Source organism: Condylostylus longicornis, unplaced genomic scaffold, assembly GCF_029603195.1.
Source record: "Condylostylus longicornis isolate FDR11 unplaced genomic scaffold, ASM2960319v2 ptg000004l, whole genome shotgun sequence".
Lineage (NCBI taxonomy): Eukaryota > Metazoa > Arthropoda > Insecta > Diptera > Dolichopodidae > Condylostylus > Condylostylus longicornis.
Window position 1 is genome coordinate 16,055,036 of NW_026577973.1, and position 18,719 is coordinate 16,073,754.

At 25.1% G+C, this 18,719-nt stretch overlaps 1 protein-coding gene across 1 annotated transcript in view; it reads right to left on the reverse strand.

Moving 5' to 3' along the window:
• The window catches only part of LOC129612898 (heterogeneous nuclear ribonucleoprotein R), a 53,596-nt gene extending 38,534 nt beyond the window's left edge, over positions 1–15,062 (reverse strand). Inside the window, exon 1 of the mRNA XM_055526728.1 lies at positions 14,681–15,062. The gene's annotated coding sequence lies outside the window, so the exon portion shown is untranslated. The remainder of the gene's footprint in view (positions 1–14,680) is intronic.
• Positions 15,063–18,719: the final 3,657 nt, after the last annotated feature.

The window sequence follows — 18,719 nt, forward strand, 5'->3', positions numbered from 1 at the left end:
AAGAAAATAGCAAAGCACATTTCTGCACAATTTTTTCTTTTCCTTTTTTTTTATTGTTTTTCTTTTTTGTTTGGTTTTATCTCTAAGCATTTTTATTTTATCTATATTTTTTTTATTTTTTGTTTTTTTAGCATAGAGAACATAGAGAAAAAGTCAATGAAAGACACCGGCTTTCAGTGACTTTTTTTACGTTTTTTTTTTAAAAAAAATAAAAACAAAAAAAGCATAAATTTATATAGAGAATAAATAACAAGTGATAGATATATATATACATATATTTCAATACATGCATATTTATATACACATAAGTACGTATGTGGCCATGGATATGCTCATATCCTACACCTATATACATATATATATAGGTATATAATATGCATATATCCGTTGATAAACTTGCATAAATGTTTGTATGATTTGTATAGGAGGGTAAAACAATTTTTTTTGCTCGTTGCGTTGCCGTCGTCGTTGCATTGACGACCGACCTTAAACCGAAATAAAAACAAGAAAACAAAATAAGAAAAATGTATATACATAATGCTTTTTTTATAAATTTTCATTTAAAAAACGCTTCTCTGCTGCTGCTGATGCGGTGGTGCGGCTACTGTGTACAGAGATGCTTTTGTTCTGCTTTAATTTTTTTGTTTTTTCTTTAATTTTTATTGTATATGTTATACTTCAAATATGTTTTGAGACTACATTAAGAATTTGTATATAGTGTATGAACTTCGTGTCTTGTGTATACATATATATATATTCTTTAATACATATGCATAGCTTTACATGCATATGTATTATTTATCTATAAATAATTGTATGTGCATTCATCTATATCTTAAATATTAAAAAATGAGAATAATATTGCATTTTTTTTTATCATCGAGTTCCAATATTTTTTCACCAACACATATTTCATACTATCGTGTATAACCGCATACATATGCATAAATAATTGGAATATTAGTGTATTAGTTTGCAAATTTTTAACTTAATCATTAAGAATTCACTTTATTCCTACATACATATATATATATGTATATATGTACACATATGCAATAAAAGATATTTTATAAGTAAAAATAAAGCTTTTTTTCGAATCTTTATGAAAGTCTTTACTAAAAGCACCTTGAAATGTCGTTCTCGTCGTCGTTGTCGTCGTCGTCATCGTCGTCGCTTTTGTCGATGCATGTATGTATAAACAATGTATGTAGAAATAATAGATAAATATTTTCCATAGAGAAATAATGTTTTTGATCTTAATAAAAGGTACATTGCAAAAAAAATATACCGACAGATATATGTAAGTACATAAAAGTACATACACATACGTACAATTTTGTATATCACCAAAAGTACACATTCTATGTACATACATAGATACGTGTGTACATTGACTGCATGTAAAATTATGAATATTTCTGAAAAACAAACGTTTTATGTAAAGAATATTAAAAGAACCCATGAGAGCGTTGAGAATTTGAAAAACACCAAAAATAAAAAATCAAAGAATAAGAAGAAAAACGAAATTAATACCTTAAAAAACTTTCAACTATAGAATTAAAAAAGGAAAGAAAAACAGAAATAATAATAACAAATGAATAGAGAAAATTACAAAAGTATAGAAACAAAATAGTCAATTCCTACATTCATTTGAAATTAGGATAAATTGTCCTTTTTGTTTTGTTAGTGTTATGTAATTTTATTTTCTATCTTTCTATTTTACATATTATTCATATGTATATGTGCATGTAGAAAAATATAAAGGCTTAAAAATGTTGATTTCCTGTTATACAGACTTCAAATAATAGGACACTTTGCTGTTGTTTTCTTTTCTTATTTTTTATATTTTAGAATTTGTTTTTATCTATGACCGGTATGTGCGTACGTACAGACATATAATGTAAGTATGTATATGCATGTGTGTATAATATAATTCTCGTAACCTGTACTTATATTTTAAATATTTTATTTTGGGAGTACAATATGTATGTTTGGAAGTGTATTGTTTTAAAAATAGGGTGCCATATAGAGCTTTAAATTTTTTAGAGAAATCCAAAAAAAAAACAACAAAAACTATCCACATTCACATTTACACAAAACATTTTGTATTTGAGGACAAACACAAGTAAACATAAAAATGTTTGGATGTCTAATAGAATGGCCAAAAATAAACAATTATTCATTAATGAACTAAATAGAATTTTATAAAAAAAAAATTTTTAAATTGAGTGCAAAGACACATTTTTAAAGTAATTGATTACAGACGTCTATATCTCAACATAATTTATGCTTTTAATTTTCAAAATTTATAATTATATGACGGTGAATGTAATGACATGTGTATACGTAGACGTAAGAACAGTTTTTCTAAAATTTTAAAAATTACATACACCTTTGACATAAAATTAAAACGAAAATCAATATCAAAAATCTGTAAAAATTAATATTACTTAATTTATTTTACTCGCCTTAAAGCAATACAAAAAATCATAACACCCTAATACTATAATAATTAATAAGTACGTGCATGTGTTGGTATTAATATAGAAAATCTTGTAAAATTATTATAATTTGAATATTCTTTTAACAGATAATCTTTGAAAATAATAATTTTAATATTAAAGTGTTATTATTTGCGACAAGAATGCTTAATAAGGTACCAAAATCTTATTATTTTTGCAAAATGCAAAATAGTAAATTTGTCTTATATAGGCAGACACTTCTGTACCAAATACAACTTCTTTTAAGGGTACATACACTTTATGATTTAAAACCCTTATATACAAATGTATTATATATTCTACCTATTATACTCATATAGGTACAATGACTAAAAAGATTTTTATTCTTTCATTTAAAATCTTATTGAGAAATTTTGATATAAATGCACTTTTTACAAGTCTTTTTTTATTATTTGTTTAATTTTGATCAAATGTAAGTAAATTTTACTCAATAATGTTAATTTGTACATTTAAAATGTCTCATAAAAATAAATATCAAAAGTATATTAAATATATTTATATAATATAAATATATACACAATAAAAATTTATATACACATATCTTTATACATATGGATATATATATGTGAACATGCATATACACAAAAACAAGCAGAAAAAAATACAAAATTTAGTTGAATAAATTGCAAATGTAAATGACCTCTAGCAGAGCACAAAAATAAAATGAAAAACAAAAAATGAAAACAAATTCAAAATAAAAAAAAAAGTAGACAAAGGAGAGAAAATAATATTTTTAATCTCTTTGCTTTATTTTTTTTTATCTTCTCAGTTCTCTTGTACAATAATATTGAAGGTAATGATTATAATTAAAATTTTTTTATTTTTTTATTTAAAAAAAAAATTTTGTATTGCAGATATTTGGAAATGTTTTTTATTTATTTCGTTTTATATAGACAAATTTTAATTTTGTTTTTGCTTTTATGTAAAATTTGATATTCAGAGTATGTACGTATGTATTAAGTATTGAAATAAAAAAAACGTCAAAGGGTATGTGATGCAGCAGTGTTGACTGTTGAGTTAAAATTAATAAATTTTATTTGTAAACGAAATGTAAGCATGTCTCCGAAACTTAAATTACAATATAAATCTACATACATATGTATAACTACATATATATATATATATATATATATATGTATATATTGATTAAAAAGTTGTAATTTTTGCATATATTAAACAGATAATCAAAAAATTGATTTAACTATACTAGACAAGATAAAGCAATTTTCAAATAAACGTGCAACTCAATAAAAAAAATTTTATGTGAACAGCACATGACCGACCGCATTTCATAAGATTGTGAAAAGTTCCTTAAAATAATTATTTCATATTCTATGAAAGATAGAAAGTTCACTTTAGTAATTTTTAGTTTTGTTATCGGCCCGTATAACAAAGGTCCAGTTCCCGATACCTGACATATCCCGAAAGTCATATCTGACATATGGGGGCATAACCATAGTAAATTCAAATGCAAATTTTCATAAAAACCGGTTCAGTCGAAATCGAGATTCTGATCTGCACACACAAACTGACAGAGAGACAAACTGGTTGATAGACAGAACGATAGACATCTCTCTAAAAATAGTTTATTTACGCTTCCCTACCATGGAGAAACGTATTTCCAATGAAAACTCGACTTGCGTGATTTGGTGCCATCACACAACCTTTCTTATCGGTAAAAAAAAGAAAATATGGTCGACCAAATGAATTTTTTTAAAAAAGCAAAAAATATAAAATTTCCTTTTAACAATTTAAACCTAAATTTTGATTTATTTATAAGATTTGAAATACATAATGATTTTATTTCTATATAATATTGCATATATTTAGGAGTAATCTTCGAATATCTATAAAATAATTTTCAAAAATTTATACTATTATTCTAGGTTGAAAAATATTATGTCACAATTAATATTATTAGTTATCATAAGGGTATTTATATAAGTATGAATGTATGACCTTATCAGCTGTAACTTGGTTTGATTTAATGCTGGACAATGAGAACATGTACTACAATATTTATAGGGAATTTAAATTTCCAAATATATAACTTTGATATTATATACTTTACATTATAGTATAATTCAAAATTTCATAATATAACAATATTAAAACTTCTGCATCTTAAACGTAAAAAAAGATTTATAACAACATTTTTCATTTAAATATTCTGGTTTCTTGCAAAAGTAATATTCTAAACGCATAACACTATTATGTAAAAACATTTTCTTAAAGTTCTATTTAATGCATTTTAAAATGGGAGCTTTCATAAATTTTGTCATGGGTAATGCAATAACTTTAATTTACTGTGATTTTGAAAAAAATGTTTTGAATTAAAAATTTTGTTCTTATCAATTAAAAATTAATAAATTGTTATTCTTTATTTATCTTAAGGTAATTTGTTTAAGCCTGCATAGCCCTGAGAGAAAACTATTTGTAGAACTCCTAATTTTTAAAAGAGCCACTTTTGTTTTGTTTCGTACCAAATTCATGTTATGTAAAATTATTTTTATCTAGAGAACACAATTCAAACCATTCAGACGGATCATCTCACTTGTTTGAAGCTAAATTTGTCTCATAAATAACGCCAAAAGCACAAAATGTATTTTTAATTAATTTTGAAAGGGTAAACATAAGTATCTTTACTGCCTTTTAAGGAAATTGTTCATTAATAGTTATTAGGGAAAAGTAAGGAAATAAAATCAATTTCATAACTGATTATACTTCAACATATACATACATACATACATTGTATAGAAATGACAAATTGTTCAAATACAAATGTTAACCTAATTCATTCCTAAATATGGCTATTTTTTCGCAGCATGACGAAATAAGTATGAAAACCATATGTACTGTAAATCTTTTAATTTTATAAAACAGTTAAAAATAGTTTGTAAAATCATCAGGTTATATTTAAGCAGTATTGCGTTTCGCAATTATTGTTTTACAGTATTGCGTTTATGAAAGTTAGTGAAATCCGTCTATATACGTTTACCTGTGCATACTGTGGTGCAGTTTTGTCTAAAGAGAAACATAATCTATTGACTAATAATTATTTGACTTTATTTATGAATAACCCTCTCATAACATTTTTGTAAAATGAATTAAAAGTTTAGAATTTCTTTAGTACAAACAACTATATTTAAAACATCATTATTGTGTAAGTTTATAATCTTCATATAGTATGAAATAAATAGCAAGTATTGTAAAAAAAATTGCTTTATTAGGAAATAAAAAAATGAATTGTGACTAATACAAATAAGTATATAAGTACACTAATATATATGTGATTATAAAACTTGAGATAGAGCTTATGTAACAAAATGTGTGAGAAGTGTAGATATTCACATAGCAACAAATTTACTGCAGTATTTTTATTTTTTCTTTTCTTCTTTATAATTCCAAGCCTATTGAATTTTTATTTATGTTACGCTTTGCTAAATTTTTCTATAAATCATCAAGAATTAAAAGTGGGAAATACAGGAATTTCACTAAGCTACTGGAAAATTTTTAAATTTCTGTCGAAACAATCTATATTATATAAGTTTCATTTGTAGACGAAATGGAACTTAGAAAATTCCAACTGATTGAGGTTTCTTAAATTAATTTAAAATTTTTTAAATAGACTTACAATTTAAATCAAAATTAGACTTTAAACAAAACTATATAAAAAAAATTAAATAATATTATAAAAAATAAGAATTTATATTTTACCAACAACAAAAAAGGGGCTTGGTGTATAAGCTAAGAAACGATTTTATATGTATGCATTTACTTTTGTATACAATAAGAGAGATTAGGTGATGACACAAAATTTCATAAGATGGCATAAAACTGAGCAGATGTGAATATCAATTTGTGGCTGAATCGATTTTCATGAAAATTTGTATCTGAGTTTATTTTGATTATGCCACGGTTTGATTAACTTTTGGGATTTGTTAAGTTTCAGGAAAGATATGTCAAGTCCTGGATACGGTACGATTTTATATTTTTGATCTTTCTTCAGAAAATGTATAACAGAAAAACTTGAAATACATAAAGTTCGCCTGCCAATGCGACAATCAAGAAAAAAAATCAAGAAATAGTGTAATCAACTGCAATTTTACTACGGCCCAAATTTACATTTTTGCATACATAAAAAGAAATAATCAATCAGTTTTCTTGAAATTTAATAATTAAATTCAGAGTTCCTGAACCGAACAAGGAAACTTTTAAGTGGGTTCAGGTGGCATAAAGTGAATCTCCTCTAAGAACCAAAATAACATTTTTCTAGGTATGTTAACTATAAACTCACTGGAGCCCTTAAAATTTAAGAGTAATATTTAAAGGGGATTTTCATAATTATGTGCAACATTTTCGCTAAACTAGACAATACGTTTTGCGGCCGGTTATGCATTGTCCACATTAGATTTCATCTTTTATTATATACTCATAGTTAATATAAAATGTCATCAAATTAAATACATTTTTTATACTTTAACGTTATTTCTTGTTATCATAAAACACGCGGTAAAACAAAATTTTATCGTAAAATACGTGAAAGTATGTAATTAACTTATATTTCAAAAAAATGCTCGTTAATATTTTTACATAATGGTAATTAAATTTGCACTTAATAATAAAAAAACTATAATAAAATAAATTTTAAGTACAAATTTTAAAGTTACTTAATATTATTCACATATTTTTAAAAAAATAAATTTTTATGAAAATACGCGTAGCTACGAAAAACTTTCGATTTCAAACCAAAATACACGGTTAACTATGTTGTAGTTTTATAAATACGAGGTGATTTAAGTATGAAAAAACGAATGATTATGGAAACTCCAATATTTTTCGAACGGAAGTTATGCGCAAAAAAACTTAGTTCTTTAAAGCTTTCTTCAAATGCATGTATCCTGGAAAAATTTAATTATTAAAATTGCCGTTTTACTTAAATAAGGTGAGTGATATACGGACTGGTTATCATTGTTAGCAATATTTTGTTAACAATATTTTAACGTTAATTTTTCTACACGAATATTTTTGAGATTAAATTTTATACTGCAGTGCTAACACAGTACATTTGTAAAAAACTGGTAAAGAAAACCGCATTGCATACAATAAGGGAGGTTACGTGATGGTAGCAAATTTTGCATATCGACTTTTCAGTAGAAACGCACTTCTCCAGTGTAAGGAAACGTTAATAAACTATTTTTAGAGGAATATCTCAAGTTCGGCTGAACCGATTTTGATGAAATTTTATACTTTTGGGATATATCAGGTCTTGTGAACTAGACCTTTTTGCGGGCTGATTTTACATTTTTGCGCATATAAGGAGAAATAATCAGCCAATTTCTTTGAAATTTAATATTTAAGTTCAGGATGTTAAAACAATGAACTTGTAAGTTTTTTGGGAATATCAGTGCGCGGAAGCTGAATTTAAAACTTAATATTTGAGTTCTGTTTACTACCGAAATCAATTTCAGAGAAAAGATAATTTTCAGAAGGATTTGGATGGTATGAAGCGAAACTCTTCTAAGACTCAAATTTACATTTAGTTTCCAAAGTATGTAAACTAAAAGCTGACTAGCGACCTTAAAATTGAGCGACTAGCGACCTTAAAAGAAGTGTTTAGAATCTTTTCTAACACTTTCGTTAAAATAGACAATACAAACTACCGCCGGTTATGTCCTGACCACATCAGATTTTTTGGTTTCTATAGGTATATATACCTAATAACTATATAGAATAGCAAAAAAAAAAGAAAAACAGACCCCCGTCAGTTTTTGTAATTTTAGAAAGTTAAATTTTGCTTAAAGCCAATAATTATTAATTTTTGCATATTTTACGGGGCCCATAACTTACTATTGAGAATATTTAGTGAATTTTTAATTAAGAACCAAAAATAATACCGGGATTGGGCGAAGAATTTTAAAGAAATATGAAAACGAAAATCAAAAATATAAAAAAAATTTTTCGGTTTCCTGTGAAATTTTGTTCAAAAACAGAAACTCCCTTATTTTATGTAATGCTAGTATATATTTCTTCCTTTGCTAAAAATTTCATCGTGATGGAAAACTTGTTTCATAAAAAAAAAACACCAACGGTTCTCCGTAAACGCTACCCTCTTTCATCCACCTTACACATCCCGCCAGTACTAATTTTTTCTGTCTATACTGTTACGCTCATGTTAAATTATTAGCCTATATCACAATTATAACCTCCGTACATTCGGGAAAAAGACTTAAAAAAATTAAAGCTTTATGGTGTTTATAATGATAATTTCCAGACGCTGCTCAAAATTGCCCCTTAAACCAACGAAAATTTCCATTGCAACTATAATCCGACGGTTAAATTTTTAAAAAATTTGAATACATATTGTATCAAACGGTATAATCTATTTAGATTATATAATGGTTTCATAATGATCAAAGTGGTTGCATATTTACAATTATAACAATTATTGCCGTAATTGTAAGTAATTTTGTACAATGTCCAAAGTACTTTTATTACTATGAAACTATGATCTAAAATACTTTTAGACGTTGTAAATGATATTGTTAATTACAGTACTTGTAGTACTAAATGATTTTTGTTAATTACAAAACGTAGTGTTTCTTTTACATAAATTAACTCCTGATTTCACACTGTCATACAATAATGTGATCTAAATATTTTTATCGTAATATATATTATATAAATTATTCAATATATATATAACTTGTGTGTCTATGTAAAGATCTTATTATTGTTAAGTTTGAAGATTTGTGCATCAAATTGTTAGAGTACTCGTATTACGTTAGAATATTGCGAACGTTTATACTCTTTTTTTTATTTTGTTTTTTCTTATGTTTTTGATACGCTCTTTCAGTTTTACATGTGTTTGCTATACTTTTTTCTTGTATATTATTATGCAAAATAGGTACAAAACTTATTACCCACGATGATTAATTGTACGATTGTACTCTCCTTTTATAATATTTTAAAATTTTTTTGTATGTACATATATGCACAAAACTTGTTCTTACTCAGCCTTATACACTTCTCAAACATTTTAAATATATGTATATGTTTACCTGCAATGTTGTATTATAAAAAAAATATAAATGAATATATGGAAAATGACACCAAAATGAAATCTTGTAGACTCCGTGGATTAAAACAATAAAACAAGACGTCGATGCTAATGACACAATTTATTTGCATTTACATACATTTATTTGCATTTTTTATTTGCATACGCAAATCTGTGTTTAAAGCGTTATGAAATTGTATTGAAATTTTAGACAATACTTATAAAATTTTCGATTTGAATTCTGAAAACAATCGATCTTAGATCCATATATTCGATAACTAAAATTAGGTTAAGTTTATTTTAATAGTAGTTTCTAAGTTTCACTTATAAAACCTCAAAGATTTCTATTTCTCTCTAATTACTATAACTATTCAAAATATTCTTATTCCATGAAAAGAATATATTTCAATGGATGTAAATTACTTTATATTTGTAATTTAATTATTAATGTAACACAGCTGTTACTCGTATCTAGGCACAATAAACAAATTGGAAATTAAAATTTTTGTACTGTGAAATTTATTCCCGCCTGTATATATCATTTATTTTATAAAGGGTATATTCATTTTGTAACAACGTATGCATTTAGCCCCAAGAAAAAAGACATTTCTGAACACATTAATATACATACTTATACATGCATTCTTACTCATATTTTAATTTTAAGTCGACATAGCCATGGCCGGCCTCAAGTGAAAACGAAAAAAACTGTAACAATTGACTGAATGAAAAGGGAGGATTCCGAACAAATGCGACATATTGTAGCATCGAATTTCGAAAAGTTTCATTATTTTTAGTCAGTAATATGTTCGAAAACTGCCCCTAAAAATCTCAAAATTATCTTAATAAAATTCTAACAAAAAAAAAAAATTCACAATGATTCACGTTTTAGCAAATTGGCACAGAAGTTGTAAAAAGGAATATGAATGTAAAAAATTAAACTTTTCTACGGTTTAATAATCTTCTAAAAAATATTACTTAGATATTTTTGTTTTGTTAATTTTATAAATAGAAGAAATCAAATTCAAAAGCTCAATTCATCCTTTCGATTTTTTTTCACTTTAGATTTAGAACACAAACTTGCCAACTTGCATGCTTTTTCTTTAAGTTTTTAATTGGAAAATATGCACAGTTCCAACAATTAAATTGAATTCAATAACTTTCACTGAATTTAAAAAATTAATTAAATAATTAAAGATTATTCAAAAATAAGAAAATTAAATGGACAAAAACTGTTCGATAATTTACATAAATTCAGAAAGTAATCCAAATTTTTTATACGAATCCTGCCTATTAAGCGTTTTCCGCTAAAATGTAAGTACAATTTATAAATTTCAGTAAAAATGAAGATTTGCATGGAAACTACATAAAAATCACCAGTTATGACAGATTAGAGTAGTTCTCAAAGTCACACTTTTTATAAATTAGCGAATATTTAAAACTTAAAATCTGGAAATCAGAGCAAACATTATTCGAGGAAGAAATTGATATTATTCTGCATCTTTCAAGTAAACACTTTTTTTTTTTTTAAAATCAGTTCCATGTGCTCTAATAGAAACTAATTTACACACGCACTACTTAGTATGTTTTTTCTATATACTTTTATTGATGAACATTCTAAAATTCTCCTTGCACACATTTTGAAATATTTTAATAAAATGTAATTTTGTGATTAGATTTATTCACGTATGTACATACGCTGAATTTTTTGTCCACTTCAATTTCAATTCAGTTTTTTTTAAACGACTTTCTTTATAATATGACAAGAGAAAACCAGATTTCTTCCCCCTTTTCACTAAGTTTTATATTTTTAATTTTTCATACCTTTTGAAGTGTTTTAAGAACAAAACCAACTTTATGCAAAATTTTCTTTACTACCACAGGTTTCAATTTTCAGATATGCTTCCTTTTTTCTTTTATTAAAATAAGAAAAGAAAAAATTGTAAAAAAAAAATTTGTCAGTCAGTCTTCCCATTTACATAATTTTTCGTGATAGAATGCAAAAAACTTTTGACACAAATTTCGCTATAGAAGACTAAATGTGTATATATTCCTAATTCTCTTTTGAAGTTTTGTAGTGATAAAATAATATTTGTATACCACACCATTAAGTTTTATTATACGAAGTACTAGCGAAACATACTTTGTGACGAACTCACGTGTGCGGATATATTATGTATGAAAATTTATCTATATTTCCTGTTCAGATTATAAAATCGAAAAAATTGACTCAATTTTAACTACAATACTATTTTAAACTTCTGCACTATAAACAAAAGATTTTAAAATATTTTTAAGAAAACGCATAAATCCAAAATTGAATGTAAGAATACCAGTTCGGCAAAGAAAATTTGACTTAAATTTGACGTAAGTATTGGGAAATAATTTTGAAACATTTTGCGTAAATTTACTATTCTCCCCCTATAAATACTAGGTTACACGGATCTTCCCCCTCTCCATCATTGGAACCAGCCCGAGTTCCTCAGAAACCGGCCAAGATCCCTAGCATTTACATTCGTTAGGTCCGTAGCCCGCTCAAAAAAGTGGGTTCAAAGAAACCTTTGCCTAGAGTTCGCCAACGCCGGACATGAGCAAAGCAGGTGGGTCACCGTTTCTTCCTCCTCGTCGTCACAGCAGCTCCTACAGATAGATACTAACACTGCCACAAAAATGGAAAGAGATAATCTCAAATTTCATGGAAAGATGTAATCTCAAATCTGCTATACTTATTTTCAAATGATTCTTTAATATCGTAAATGTGCTCTTCACAAGCCGTTATATTTTTTGCTAACTTATTTTAATTTTAATTTGAGTGGAAAGTTATAACTTTAACTATTCTTGGTTAAGAAAATGTCAAATGTTAATAAAAGCCATTTGAAATTTCATTTATTAGTTTCTAAAAAATACAAATTTAACTATAATCTTAAAAAAGCTTTGCTAAAATTACTCTAGATCCATATAAAAAGTAAAAGACCAAACACGTTTTTAATTTACTACTTCCTTAATTTAATAATCAACAGCAGAATGGTCATACTGAATACGAAATCCAAATCAAAGGAATCTTTTTTTTATAAATAAATAAAAAAAATTGTAGAAGCAGGAACCAACACTACAATATCATTTACCATTGAATTAAATTCAATTTCAAAGATTTTATACGCTGCATTTATGCATTCACATAAGAACGGAAATTTTTTTTTGCATTGCAATAAATTTGAATAAAATTCAACTCATTAAAAAGAATCAGGGCTGCTGTATTTAAATGTGTATTCAAATCCTTGGGAAATTTTTATGAGAAAAAAGAAGGGGGTTAACACAACAACAGAAATAAGATGACGAGGAATCAAAAGAGAACAATTAAAAATTCTTCTTAGTATAAAAATTCAAACATTTGTGCAAAAAAAAACTACATTTGTTCAAAGATAATGTAAAAATTACTTTAAATATTTTTAAAAATATAGAAAAATTAAGTTGTATTCGTTGAATTTAATAATATAACTACTAGAATGTCAATGGAAATTTAATTTATTGATTAAATTAATAAAAAAAACTCAAATACAACTTTCGGCGAAAAAATACACGAGTTACAAAACAGCAAATATTTTTTTTTTCGTTTTACAGAAAAAACGGAGTCAATCAAATAAATAAAAGTTGAAATTCCTGTTTTGAAACCATTTAATCTTAACACTTTGACAACCGCACAATTAAGTTTTTGTAAATCGAATTTTGTAATTTACGTTATAACTATAAAATTTTATTTTTAAAATATTGTTTATTATGTATTTATGTTTGTGCATTAATTTTTACAATAAAACTTGTATTAAAGGAAAGTAAACGCATTAGAAATGGCAAGTATTGCAGTTTCGTTAAAACACATTGACGTCATATTTAATTTAATCAAAATTAATTTGAATAAAATTTAATTTAATGATTTAAAGATATGTATATATATGTATAAAAAACTTCTAATTATTTTAATGAGGAAGCGTACAAGCTCTCTATAGCGCAAGTTATTTTGACAATTTCATAAAATTAGTGTTAAAAAATGCCATCTTTAAGAGCAGAAATTCACTGTTGTTTAAAAAATTTTGAATATTGCTAGTTTTAATATAGAAAATTTTCGATTTTGATTTGACAGAAGCGAAATTTTTTCTTGTATATAAATATTTATTAAAAATTCCTAGGCAGCATTTAGACGTTGTATTTTGGTTTAATGCAAAACAGATATAATTTTATTTTTTCCATCAAACGCAATTGACATCAGCGACGTTACGCATAAAGATTTCGTCAAATTTCAATGAAACCAAAAACAAAAAGAGTTTGTAAAACATTTTTGATATTGGTATAAACCTCTTTATGTATTCACTCTTTTGACATACTTAGTTTATGTTAAACTAAATTAAATAAGCGAGTTTTACGTTCAAATTTAGAATTAAAATATAAAAAGCACAATAATGAACACTTGTAATAATTACAAATTTCGAATGTAATAAGTATACATTATAGAATTCATATTTTATTGTAAGTCTATGAGATTGAATAGCCACAATCAATAAAAGTGATTAAATGGAAAGTGCAATTTTAAGTAACTAGGTTTATTAGAACGAAAAAAAGAGATAAAAAATTCTACAAAGTTTTAACTTTTAAAGATTTTTTCCAAGGAGAATTTTACGAAATTTTATTGCAAAGATGTAATTAAATTATGTATGCAATAAAGTAAGTGTCCAAATAATTTAGTGCTAATCTAAATGGACGCGGCATGCTGTTAAAAAAAAAGTTTTTTTTTATATTTAAATATTTACTGCACTTATTATTATTAATGTTTTTTATAAAACCAGTACCACACTCGCCATATTGCACACCGTATGATACACTCGGAATATCGCACACCGTATACCGCATCCATTTAGGTTTTAATTCATTATAATGACTTTGAAAAAATTAAGTTGTGTTTTAACCTAACAATGAATTTACTTGTATAGTTGTGTTTAAATATGTTTAAATAGATCTTTTTTTATTAATAAAGACAAATTACTTTTATATTTATGTGTAAATGTAAATAAAATATGAATATAAAATTTAATGAAAAAATACTCACTCAAAATTTAGAATTATGAAAAAAAAAAGTGTATTTTGTTTCTTGTTTTTAAAAATTATTCCGTTTGTTTGTTCCAGAAATAGCACATTAAAGGGGGAGAGTTGTGGCACCATATAAACTTTGTTGTGGATGAAATTTATTGTTGTTGCTTTCCTCAAGATTTACTTTTTTCTTTTTTTATTCTTCAAAAAGGTTGTTTATTTTTGTTTTGTTGTTTTATTATTGCAATTTTTGCAAAAAGAAAAGAAAATTGAAGTGAAATTTTGCAATTTTTTTTTTAAACAAAGATGAAAAATTTTGAAATTTTGTTACGTTGACTGCGTATTTAAAAAAAAAAATACTGAAAAAAAATAAATTTTTTTCTTTATTCCCGAATTTTAAAAATTATTTAACAGCAGATTTGAAGGAACGGATGAAACACAGCCACTTTTAAAAAAATGTTATGGTGTTATTTTCGAATCACTTCTCTTGTATTTTAAATTTTTTTTCTTTTCTTATTAAAATTTGACTTTATTTTTATTAATTTTTTTTTCTTTATTTTTTAAAATTTAAATTTTTTAATTGTGTTAGAATTTCTTTTTTTTTTTCTTAATAACCAAATAATTTTTTTTTATCTGATTCGTTTTGTTTTTTTATTTTGTTTTTCAAAAAGTGTTATGAACTTATCTTTTTTTTCTTGGTTTTTATATTTTGCAATTTCATTTTTGAGCTTTTATTAATTAAAAGAACCCGAACGTAAAATAAATTTTTCATCGAAATAAAGCATTTTATGTGCGTGTGTGTGTTAGTGTGCTTTTTCTTATTTTATTTTGTTTTTTCTTATTTCTCAACGTTTTACAAAAATATTCCTTAAGGTTTTATTCCTCTTTTTTTGAAAAACTGTTTTTTTTTTGTTTCTTTTGTTATACTGATGAGAAAATTATGATCATTTTCATTAATTAAAATAATTAAATAAAAAAAATGACCATTTTTATTTATATTTAAAAAGTAGTAAAGATGAAATTTTAAGTTGTGGTTCGGTAATTGTTATACTTAGTATTAAATATATTTAAATGTTGTAAGTATAACAATTATAAAAAAAATTTTTATTTTTTTTTTAAATTTTCGAAATTTTGGTATGATAAAAATTTTTGCAATTCATTTTTTTTTCCAACAAAATTTTAATTTTTTTTTTTTGTGCCAAAAATTTATAGAAGAAAGTGGTAACCAAAAAAAAGCCAAAAATTATTTTAAAAAAAGAAGTTGTTTTTAATTTTTGCAATATTTTTTCCTATTTTTCTTTTTTTGATATTAGCGCAAAATTTACTTTTTGTGCTTTGTTTTTTTTTTTAATTTTTTTTTTTGTGTTTTTAGTTCAAGCAAAGTGATTATAAATCCAAAAACGTTTTGTTTTCACATTATTAATTATTTTATCATCGTACTATTTTAATAAAAAAAAAAATAGAGGAGAAAAAAAACTTTTTTTTATCCGCGACGATTATTTGTGTTAAATCTCAAAACATTTTCAGTCGCGGTCAACTTTGCTAATACAAATTTACCATACTGAATGTAAATCCAGTTCAATTTTTTGACCCCACTATCAAAAAAAACCAAAAAATAAAATAAGAAAAAGAAAACAGGAAAGAAAAACCAAAAAAAAATAAAACAAAAATTTTGAATTTCGCCTAAAATTTGGATTGTCTAAATTTTTCGTGATTTTAAATTTTATACCTTTATATGTATGTATGTATACAATATATAGAAAATCGCTATACTATAATACACTGCTCGTGTATATTCACATATACAATAAATAGAAATATTGGTTGTTTTTTTTCACTAATTCTTTTTCGTCTCCTTTATTCAGTTAGGAGTACACACGACGTTAGACTTGCTTCATTGCATTAAAAATTCATTGCTGTTGCAATAATAACAAAAATAATATTGTTATATTGACGGTATGTGTATAGAGGATTTTTTATGTTCTACACCAAGCAAAAAATATTTGTATTAAGGAGTCTACCAACAAGGAGAAAATTTTTGCGAATTTTAAGAAAAGAAAAGCAAAAAAAAAAACAAAATTGTAGCACAGAAGAACGCCAAAGAAGACGAAAAACAACAAAATAAGTTTTTTAGAATTCGTAAGCATATACACAAAAATTTGTTGGCAAAAATAAAATTAAAATTGCAATATAGAAAATAATTTTTTTTCATTCTGTGAATACCTTTGTACTTTATTCGTATACATTCATGCATACATAGGTATTCGTTTTTGAAAATTTTTCTCTTTTATATACCCACATACAGATTTCCGGTACAAGTATGTATACATATATAAAAAAAAAATTATGTCTATATAATTTTGTTTTAACTTACTGGTTTGTCTCTAATTCTCTACTGAGTTGATTATTATTGTGTATTTTAGAGCGGTGTGCAATTCGACTCCAAATTTTTGTATTGCAAGCAATATTTTTTATTATTTTTTTTTTGCTTCTTCATTGTTCTTGTGTATATAGCTTTTTTTTTAATTTTTATTTTATTTTTTTATTCATTTTTGGTTTTCGCTCTTTTCCTTGCTTCTTTTATATTTTATTACTTAAAAAGTTAACCGTAATAAAATTATTCATTGCATTCAATTTTTTTTTGTCTTTAATAACATAAGATGCTCGTTTATATCATTTTTTATTTTATGCATTTAATTTCATTTTCCTGTTTTGCATTGCAATGCAATTTTGAAAAAAAAAAGTAACAAAAAAAAAATATAATGCAGTGGTCAAAAAGTGTCTCATCTTATAAAAGGTGAGGTAGGATATAATCATATTAATTGTTTAAGAACAAAACAAAACAACAAAAAAAATTTAACAAAAAGTATGAAAAAAATCAATCAATGTTACGCGCAGCGCTTTGAGAAAAAAGAGGAAAAATTATAGACAATGCAATGAATTTGTTTAAAAAAACGATTCACGATGCAAATAAATGGGGACATACTTAATTCCAGAAACTTCGTCATATTACACAAAATTTATCGTCAAAATTCATCTATTTTTTCGACTTTACTTAGAGTTATCCTTTTTCTTAATAAAAAGTTATTTTTATCAATAAAAAAAAAATTTCTCCTCACAATTTATTTTATTTGTTATACTATCATATTATATGTATGTATATATGTATTTCTGTTGTAGCAAGCAATAACAGCCTAATTTGAGTTCAGTAGTTTTTTCATTTAAATGTGAACGCGTGTGAATCCTTTATTATGCAATCTATCTTATGTTAAAATTTGATCAATGTATGCACTTCGCTTAATTCTATAGCTATATTAATGTAAATCGAAAAGGCCAAAAATTCAAACAAAGATTGAAAACGTAAATGTAAAGGACATGTTTTTTAACTGATACAATTTTTCCTTAAATCAACCAACCAATTTGATCGTTTCGGTAATTATAATTTTGACATTGACAAGTAAAAGTTCTTCAGATGAATTCAGATAAGCATAAGAAAAGTAGTTCAATATGAATTTGACAATGTTGTATTCTAAAAGTCACTATATAATAAGTGTCTAAAGTTCAAATAATTTTTAGCACTTTTCCAAAAAAAAATTTTGAGAAAAAGTGCTGATTAGTTTTCCGTCCTTTCGTTCTTCTGTCCGTCCGTGGACATATTTATAAAACTTTTACACCCCTAAATATAGAAAACTGAAATTTCATATGTACATAGATCCTTACTAGAAACTTATTTCCACAGAAGAAAATTTTTACCTACCTCCCCCCTAAAAGTTATAGCCCCTAAAACACTTAAAAATGCCCTTTTTCATCATAACTTTTCATAATAATCATTCATCATATTTTTCATCATATTTTTCATAATAAGAAATCATAAGCATTTTGAAAATTTTCCTGACGGATAAAATTGTTCTATGACGGCATACTAAATTTGAACTTTAGAAAAATTTAGCGTTATCTAAAATCCGTTTTTTTCGAATTTTTGATATCGCATTTCTTCTAGACCGTAAATTGTACGAAGCTGAAATTTTAGAAACTTTTAGACACTAATAAATAGTTTA